The 10,536-nt window shown below is 38.0% G+C and overlaps 1 long non-coding RNA gene across 1 annotated transcript; it reads right to left on the bottom strand.

Annotated features, from left to right (window-relative positions):
* Positions 1 to 4,583: 4,583 nt before the first annotated feature.
* LOC122021952 lies at positions 4,584 to 4,766 on the bottom strand. Its single transcript, XR_006122719.1, has 2 exons — positions 4,735 to 4,766; positions 4,584 to 4,665 (listed from the first exon to the last, which is right to left on the bottom strand). It is a non-coding gene; the product is annotated as an uncharacterized LOC122021952 (long non-coding RNA).
* Positions 4,767 to 10,536: the final 5,770 nt, after the last annotated feature.

Here is a 10,536-nt window from a genome sequence, read left to right as displayed (position 1 = left end):
AAAAATCGACAGTAACCAAAAAAATACACAAATATTCACAGATTACACAAATATTCTTCATTCAACAGGATCCATAAAATACACAAATATTCATAAATTACATAAATATTCTTCTTACAACAGTATCGATAAAATACACACACATTCTTTTTACATCAAAAGCTGCTAATAGATATCAGAATCAAGGTAGAACATTCTTTTAACAACACATCAAGGTAGAACATCGTGAGTCAAAAATCAAGTTGAGGCTACATTAAATTATGAGAATCAGAATCTGTTCAACTTGCTATACTGCTCCATTCTTCTTGCGCCTTTCATTTCCCTAATCTCACCGCATTTTACCTTCAAATGCCTATTTTTCTGAGTTAAAACATCCACTGTTCTAATCTGTCAAACAAAAGTATCATTTGATCTACTTAACTACAGCAAAGAACAAAAATAGAAGAATTATACATGCTGTAGAAGTCCTACAATATCACCATCAGAAAGAAATTGACATGGGACAATATACGCAATTTACATTCCATGCAAATGCATGCTTCATCCAAAGTTTTCAAAAATCAAATACCTTTCTTACTCAAATGTAATCTAGCATGCATTCAACCCACTCGAATCACACTTCATCAATTTCAACTCTGGAGTACTTGAGATTTGTAAACTGTAAAAACACATAAATAATATATTAGTAAACCAAGACCAAAAATCGTAGTTGAAAAAGTAGTAATAGCATCAGGTAACAAGATGACTAATTTGAATGCTTAAAAAGAGACACATTCATCATTTATCTCAACCACATCATATAGTGATATATCTATCATTCCTGGGAACTTAATATATTCCAAACCAGAAATTATTGCAACAAAGTTTTCTTATAGTTACAATTTAATTAATCAGTACTTGATGGAGGTTCAATCTTTTCATATTCAGAATATCATTAAAACCTCCTGGTGTAGCAATAATGATATCAGCTCCACGATCCAACTCTCTTAACTGGGGTCCTTTCTGAGCACCTCCAAACAAGCACTAGACAAACATAATAAAAGAAAAGAAAAAAATGCATCACATACGAAAATATAATTAAATACTGCTTGTTATCTTGAATTTCCCATGACGGGTACTCAGCATAACCATCTCATTCCACTATAAAACAATGACATTTTCTAAAGCATAATGGTTGCACATAGTTAGTCCCAAGACATCTCTCCATGGTCTCATGGCATAAAATGCTAACTAGTCAACACGAATTTCAAACTTTATCCTATTCGAGCTAGGCTTATGAAATCATTTCTAAGAACAAACTCGACAAATTCAAGACTGTTCTTTCAACCAGACATAAACTTTGTAGAACTAGAGGAAATCAAATGAAAGATCAACAGCAACAAGATCTGATATAATGAGGGAAAATCTAAGAGAAGTTCATAATCAATCAAATCAAATATGAGTTTGTATTATTACCATTGCTGGAAGTGAATCCTTGTGGTCAACTCCAAAATTTTCAATTATATCTTTCATATATCGCATGATATAAAAACCACATTGCTTCGCATCTGGTTGTTGAGGAGCCTATGTTAGAAAAGAAATATTGGAATAACTCCTTCAAGGATAGTGAAACAGTTGCTAATCAAAAGGGCATACCTTGACAACTACCCATGTTGGTTGTTTTTTCCTTTTCCTTCCCGCCTCTGCATTATACATTTTCAAGGCCCTTCATGTATATAACCCATGGGAATTGTATTGCCACATCAAAATACATACATGTTTCAACAAGGGTAAGAAAAGAAGCCAAAAAAACTTATGAAAGATACTGGGTCAAATCCAAGAGGTCATTCCATCAATTATTAAAGTCCAAGCTATCATGTCCTTTAGGAATTCCCAACAAGTACATGTGTACATTATCAATTCATACAGAAAACACATAAAAATAAAACATGTTCTGTACATTTTCAACAGAATATTTTGCATTGTTCAGTTTGAAAATTACCACACTATATCTATAGTTTAATTCAGTGTTCAAAAGAACAACTTTAATGAATGATTTTAATTATTTGGTTCAAATTGAAGCAACCCACATGTATGAAGGTTGATTTGCTTTTGTTATATTTCTTGATGAAAATGATTTAATTCAGTTGTATTAAGAGGTCTTGTTCAAATTGTACTACAGCCAGTTACAACTGAAAGAAATATTTCTTAGGTGATTTCACTAACAATCAATTTTCCGGTTCTAAAACTAAGATTAAACCAGGAAAACCCCAGCCATCAATTTGCAGCTTCTAAGTATCAAACTTAATGGCATAGAAACAAGGTAAATGTTGACATGAAAATTGATTGTGCTAATTATTTTAGATGGATCGCTTAAAAATCAATGTTCACTAAATGAACCTTTTATCCATTAGATTCTTTGATAAGCAAATAAGAACTTAAATAAATAAATCATAAAATAAAATTTAAGAACCATTAAAATGATAAAGATCTTAAAGAAGATGTCGTATGTCATTCATCCATGAGACAGGGAATTTATCACATTCTCTAAACAAAAAAATTACAGTTAGCGTGAGAAAATATAAAACAGAAAGTGTAGGATGACATAAATGAACATAAAATTCCCAATTTCCCTTGCTATTCCGACTGCCTTCAAGAGTTAACACACCAATTGCTTGTAAAAGTTAATTTTCATAAATTGCAAATTGGTTGAACGTTAGTCACCATGAGCAAGACACAACACTGAGTTGGTCAAATACGCACCAGATGATGGTAATATTGAAGTTGGAATTAACATCAATGTGGCTTGAAGTGTTGACTTAGAACAATGAGCAGTCTTGTAACGTCTTCACAATGCATATATTAGAAACTAAATTCAAAATCCCTCTACATAGTTAGGAAAGATTATTAACAATTTCATCATTATCAAATATAAAGGCACCTTTTTTCCTGGCCTCACAAGGCGCAAGGCAACTTCTGCTGCTGTATTGGCAGCAGTAATCACATCTGCTGCTCTACCAGTCACTGGTCCTTCCTGTATAACATGAGTGTGTGCCACCACAGTAATAAACCCATCAATATGACACCCCGTGTCACTGCAACACAGAGAAGATATTGCCAAAAAACCTCAGAAGAATTAAATCGTAGAGATTCACAAAACAATCTAGATAATCAACATGTACATTTTAACAATGTCATTTTCTTCCAGTACATTCTCGTCATTGCCAAGCTTAGCTTGAAATAACAGAATACAAGCATGATAGAGTGCCAAGGGTCCCCACAGATCTATCCATATGGCTTGAAATAAAGAGAAATAACCACTTAAATTAGAGGGATCAAACAAATTTATGAAGATAAAAAAATAACTACACAATAATGTCACAGCATAGAGAGTAACAGACTACATGAATCATCAACTTTTTACTAAAATAAGGAAAGTCCTGGTGACCAGAAAAGTAAAAGTAGAAAATACTGCAGCCAAGACTGGAATCTAACAAAATTAGTGTAATTATAAATTTGTCCATAAATAAGTCAATTCTCCAAATCAAGGATTACACATCAAACTTTGTGATCAAGTCTATTAACGCGGTCACTGACAAAAACGAAAGTTCATAGGGTATCCATTAGTAGACATCTCTATGGCACAAGTTTATTTTTGTTTGACGATAAAAAAATAGATAAAGATCTTCTAAGATACAAAAAAATGCTATAAACATGCAATTATTATCACAATAACTGGCAGTCATTTCATTAAAACAAGATATTTTTTTCAAATTATTCCTAGCAAACCAGATCATCCAGAAGCAGTTCAATCTGAGGGAAGACGGGCTATAAAATCCAAGTACAAAACAATAATTTCCACAACCACCCTGCGTAATTGTCCAACTTCACCTCCATAAAATTTCGTCCAGGTCAAGTGACTATATAACTAAAAAGCGCGCGTTCAGATCCACCTAAGAACAACAGACAGTAAAATCCAAAACCCACAGAACCCTCTAAAATATGAACTTTTAAGCTCACATTCACTCAGATCTAGCATCCCCACGCGGGAGCATGCCCGCCTTCCCATCCTACTCGAAAGGAACAACATTTGTGCTATTGCAAACCCCTGAGTTGAAATCCCTACAACCCATGTAGAAAGATACAATTCGTACTGCAGATAAGGGGGAAAGATCTGTCCAAACCTCGGAGCGAAGAAGCAGGCGCGAGATCGAACCTGTCGGAGGTTGACGACCGATCAAAGGAGACAGGAAATGAGCTTAACCTGCAAAGGATCGCACAAAAATGGGAACAGAGAGAGAGAGAGAGAGAGAGAGAGAGAGAGAGAGAGAGAGAGAGAGAGAGAGAGGCGAGAGCATGCACTGAGATACCAAAAACACTGTACTAGACTAGAAAGCATGCATACTCTCTGATGAAGGAGTCGCCTTTCTCGAATAGATCAACAACCTTAGCTTTGGGCTTGCACTGAGATGCCACCAATTGAAGGGCCTCTGCACATGATAATAGATTAAATCTCTAACGAGTAACGTCTTCACTAAACGAAGAAAGGCAAAGAAAGGTTGGGGAACATTATTGTTAACAATCTCTGCCGCGGTCTTGTACTTGGTAACAACGTCTGGGAAAGTGAGATCCAACTCCTTCTCCTCCCTCGCTTCGTCATCCGACATTTCGCTAAAACCTTAAATCCTAAACGCCAAAACAAAAGAGGTAAAATAAGGGAGAATGGATCGGAATACGCATGAGATGGATTAATACCTGGAAAATGGAAATGAAATGTAAAGTAGCAATAGTTAGGAAGGTTTCCTCGTATCGAAAAAAACCCTATCAGAGCGACGGTAGCGTCGACACTGGAATGCGAAAAAGGGCTCCTCTTCTCACCCAAAGGGAGGAGTTGGAGGAAATGCGGTGTGGTTGGACGGAGAAGCAAGGGTGTCGTGTGTTGATCCTGATCGGGAGAGGAAGGAGCGTCGATCTAGGAAGGCGAAGAGGGAGATGAGGCTGAGAGAGATAGCCAGTGGCGAGGAGGAAAGTGGTGGCGGCGTTGCGACGGTATACGGTGGATGGCACGATATAGGTTTAGGTTTGGAGGGAAGAGTGAAGTGTTGCAAATTTTGTCTAAGTATTGGTGAAAAAGTTATATTATTTTATTTTGGTTCATAGACATCGGATTTTAAAAAACCGATGTTAAAATTGGTGTCTATTAACGAAAAAAAGGCGCTCATAGACATCGCCTAAAAAATCGATGTCTATGAGCAAAAATCTGTGCTCATAGACATCGGTTTTTGAAAAAACTGGTGTAAAATACTCAAAGACATCGGTTTTTGCTTAAAACCGTTGTTGTTCCACCGATGTCTATGAGAGTTTTTGTTGTAGTGGAAATACAAGTAGATGCGTGTTAAAGCATGCATAAAAGTGCATATAATCTACGCACATCACACCCCTAGACTTAAACTTTTTCTTGTCCTCAAGCAAAACCCGCAATCTAGATTCATGTGGTTAGATAGTGCATCATAATCTCTAGCAAGTCAATCTAATTCTGTCAAATGATTTCATTGGTGAGAAAGATACAAAAGTAGTTTGAGTGTGACCTAAGTAGTAGTTCTCTGTGCTTAGTGCGAAAGTGGCCTAAATTTATCAAGTTTCAATCCCTAAGTCTAGTCAAGTCATCATAAAATTGTGTTCCTTATGCTTCTAACGATAGACACTTACCTGCCACATGCAAGGTTCGTTCCCCTTAAAAATGCTATGCATCGTCTACACAAGGTCTTAAAGGAATACTCAGTATCAAGAGAAACATAACATTCATTTCCCCAGTAACCTAACTTGGTCTCAAAGGGGTGAATTGTTAGTTTCCACTCACGACAACTATTTTTTTATCCCTTATTTTTTCTCCTATTTTTTTCTTTGAATGTTTGCAAAGTATCAAACTTGAACAAACCTTCAATTTTTTATTTTATTTTATTTTATTTTTGGGATTGATTTTTCCAAATGAGCTTACATGATCTGAGTTTATCCAGTAACCAAAATGTAGTTGAGAGGTCACCATAGAAGCAAGAGTACTAATCTAATTCTATGAATTATGACTATTTTAGAGTTATCAACCATCAAAAATAGGCATAGTGTATAGAGATCCTAAAACAAGGTCAATACTTAAACTCTTATAGTAAAAATATTGCTCACTTCATGCTATCATAGATAGAAAAAGATAGATCACTAAAACATAAGTAACACATGAACCACATAAAATCTAGAATAGACGTGCTAGTATTTTGCATTAATGAACAAACAATCATGATATGATGTAAGATGCAACTAGCAAAAATTTTATTAAGCAAAAAGAAATAAGCAAAAACTGAACTAAACTAAATGCATCTAATGCATCCCCCCAGACTTAAACTTTTAATTGTCCCAATGAAAACTAAAAACAATGTGGAGGAGATTTATGAAGTGTAGAGAAGTTATCAAGTGATGAGCTCCAAATGGTTGACATTCATATTTTAAAAATGCTCCTCTATCCAATGCTCACATTCCTCCACAACTTTGAGTTCTACAAAAATAAGATAGACAAGAAAAACTAAGTGGAGGGTATGATTTATTATCAATGAAGTAAAAAGAAACTAGAAAGAACTAAAGACATAAATAAAATAAGAAAGAACTTGGGTTGCCTCCCAAGGAGCGCTTGTTTAGGGTCATTAGCTCGACCACCTCATTAAATTCATCGAAATCTCGCTCTTGGAGGGGTAAGATATTTCAGCACCCTCCTACCAAGGGCTCTTATTATGGAGAGAGCTTTCATCAAAGGAGCTACAGAGTAAGGAAAAACTCTCTCCATCTTCGTCTTCTTTGAAGTTCTTTTAGGTGGTCTAAGACGGTTCAGTCTGAGCTTCCAATTATTGTCCTCTTGAAAACCTACACACCCACAGGAAAGGCAAACCTCCCACAAGCATGTAATATAAGAAGGAGCTAAGACCGTATTAGTATGAACTAAGTATATATCAAAAATTAAATCACATCCAATGAAATCAATTATAGGTACTTCTATAAAATTTTCCAAAAGATCACTAAGAATACTAACCTTGTAGTGCTGAGATGTACCTGAAAGATCTAAACAAGTGGATGTGACCTCTTTAGAATTTTATAGTGGTTCTAGCTCTGGTTCGAGTGGTGGTGCCTCTAGAAGTGGTGGTGCCTCTAGAAGTAGTGATTCTTTGGGCTTTGCTTCTATTGCACAAGTCCCTACACATTTATCCACCACATTATCATCATAAGTAGTGAAGAGTCCACTAACATCAATTTCATCAATAGAAGAATCAACAGATTTATTAGAAATTTATGGTAATAGTTGTAAAGCTAGGATCTCCCGTTGCACCATTAGCTCTTCAGAATCATGTGTTGTGGTCTTCATCTGACTTGGAGCAGGAATGTTTGGGTTTTGAGAGTCCTCCAAGTCAATCAGCTCATCTGGTTGCGAATGATGTGGTCTGTCCAATGGAAAATCATCCTGAAACTCTGACAGACTCTGATACACATGGGAAGAATGCTCAACATTTTGTATGTATTTGTAGTCCAAATCTTGATGGTTCATCCAAAATTGATTGTAATGTTGAGACGGGTCAGAGATCTGTTGCTGGAATAATAACTGCTCACTCTGCTCTTGAATTAGATGGGGTTAAAGGTTCTGAATTTGATGATTTCCCCAGTCAGGGCCATAAGTATCAGGAACTTGCTCATATATATCTTGATGTTGATGTTGGAGTAAGTGCTGAAGTTCCGTGGAAGAGTTAGCAGTATTTTGGAAGAAGTGACATAAAGCAGCTGGATGGAACGGACTGCCACAAGCCGTGCAAATATCATTAGTTGGTTCTGTGAGAGGGCCATCTTCCTTTTGAAAGAGGTGGCATATGGCAGATGGATAAGACGTGCTACCACATCCTCCACAAAGGAACTCAAGTTGCTCATCTAGATCATAGCCTTCATCAATGGGAGATCTGGGTCTTACACTCATGGGTGTGAAAAATTCTCTCAGAGACCTACTTGACATGTTAGTGCTCAAGATATCTAAAAAAAACAAGAAACAAAATGCAAAATTTAAATTGCAAGAAAAAAAAATAAATGCAGAATTTAAAGACAAGAAAGAAAATTCAATTTTTTTTTGAATTATGAAAATGGGAAAACAAAAACTATCCGCAAGTCTAGATTAACTAAATTGTTAATCTACTAATGTTAATGCGAACAATCCCCGACAACGGCGCCAAAAACTTGTTACACAACTGCAAGTGTACGGTTTCATCGTCAGTAATATATAAGATTTGTCGAATCCACAGGGACTGTTGATTAAGCACTAGAGATGTCGTAAAGTGAGTTATCTAGACGGTCGAAAGTTGGCTTTGGCGCTTGAAAACTAACGAGAGTGATTTAAGAGAGAAGGAGAAGGTTGAGAAGAAGAAAGAGGAGAGAGAGGATTGACCTTTGAGGGAATTGAGCTTCGAAAAAGGGACTCTAGGATTTCGGTTTCATTAAATACTAGGAGATACTACATGGATTGCTTAGTTTCTATCCTCTATGTCCATGCTCTTGTAGGAAGTTAGATTGGACGGTATCCCTAAGTATCACGTAGAGATGATTCCTATGAAATCCTGTAACGGTTAACCCCTTGTCACGAGGGCGCCTCTGTAGATCACTGGGATACACATATAGTAAATAATAATAAGGATAAGGGTAGAGGTTTAGTACGGTTACCTACTTCCTTATGGAGGAATTGCCTCTCCTTTCAAGAGAATGTCCTAGACGTCCGTGAACGGGTTACTCTTGTCACTAGGGCCCCTCGGGTATACGATCTAGAGCACTCTCTTTACGAGAGCAGCAGTTCCTAAGGGATTGTTTCTCCTTTTAAGGGAACGTCTTAGACGTCCGGAAAGGGTTACCCCTGTCACTAGGGTACCTTGGTCAATGCGTTCTAAGGTATCCCCTTTGTGGGATCAACAATCCTCTACATCAAGTAATCAAAGCATAGAAATATAAACATGACACACACGCAACTCATCAAGCCTGAACAAGGCATTAACAGGTCATTGAATAGAAACAAGGCAAATCTACATAGTTCTGAATCCCCATCATATTACAAATACTTCCTAATCCTATAAGAGAAGATCTACTCCATTGTGGGGGAAGAACAACCCCAAAACATAAAGAAGAACATACTTACAACCCTTGATATGAGAAGGAAGGGAAGAAGTGATGCTTGCCGAGATTTCCGATGTCTTGGGGATGCCTCCTTGCTCTGGAGATGGACGGAACGTCAAGGGACAGCGGTGGATGAAGCTATAGGGTTTACCCCGAAGGAGGAAACCCTTTCCCAAGGAGAGGGATGAAGTCCCGAACCAAAGATGATCAAAGACTAGGGTTCTTGAGCCTTTTATACCTCCTCCACGCTGCCCAGGAAAACCAGGATTATAGACATACGGTAAACCAGATTTTTTATCCATTAAACCAGGTTTTCTCATGATTCACCCTGAACCAAAGTTGTAGAACTTGAAATTATCTTCAATCTGATACTTGGATCGAGCCCTGGTTCAAAACGATCCGAAAGATATGGTGGTTCGAAGTTTGGTCTGCGGTCTGGATGGAGGTCCAGTTCAACCCGCGGTTGGGAGGCACGGTCGTGCCATTTAGCATGGGCAGACAACTCTTTCTCTCTGTTGGATCTGAATAAAATTTGTAGATCTTGAAGTCAGCTACGTTTTAGTATAAAGAACATCCTGAAAGTCCAATGGAGCACAAAGTTATGGCAAAATTACGAACGGTCTACAATCTGCCCAGAATTCAGCACAGCCATGTTTTGGCGTGGCACGGCCCGTGTTCGTCGCATGGCCGTGTGGAATCCACACGGACTCACACGGCTTCTTCTCGGGTTGAGTCACACGGCCGTGCGAGGTTGCATGGCCGTGGCCTTCTACTACTCTGCCAAGGTCACACGACCGTGTGGATTCACACGGCCGTGACCTTCCTCTCCTCTGGATCTTTGGCACGGCCAAGTCCTTCTTCAAATCTATGTTACAAGCATGGCCGTGACGTTTGGCACGGCCGGAACATGCTATGGACACACGGCCGTGTTGGCTACACGACCCAAGCGCTTGTGTGCGCTTTTGCTCCATTTTCACTCCAAATAGTGCCCTATCAATCAAAACAAGAAAAGAGTAGATCTCTGAACAAAATATAATGGAAGTATGATATTATAATGAAATAGGGTGCAATAAACATAGATTATGCTAATGAAATACAAGCAGATGCGCGTCAAAGCACGCATAAAAGTGCATATAATCTACACACATCAGGCTCCAAGCTATGGCCGGCCACCCTACTTGGCTCAAGCCTTTGGCTTGGCCGGCCCAAGCTTGGGCTCCAAGCTTGCTTGGCCGACCACTTAAGGGTGGGTAGGAAGTGGGTATTTGGTGGATATAATTCTCTCTATATATAAGAGGCTACGATAGGGACCGAGAGGAGGAATTGGTTTTGGTCTCCCGATAAAATTAAACTTCTCGTGTTCGCCCCGAACAC

This window comes from Zingiber officinale, chromosome 9A (genome assembly GCF_018446385.1).
Source record: "Zingiber officinale cultivar Zhangliang chromosome 9A, Zo_v1.1, whole genome shotgun sequence".
Taxonomy (NCBI): Eukaryota; Viridiplantae; Streptophyta; class Magnoliopsida; order Zingiberales; family Zingiberaceae; genus Zingiber; species Zingiber officinale.
This window is presented reverse-complemented; position numbering and strand designations above follow the sequence as displayed.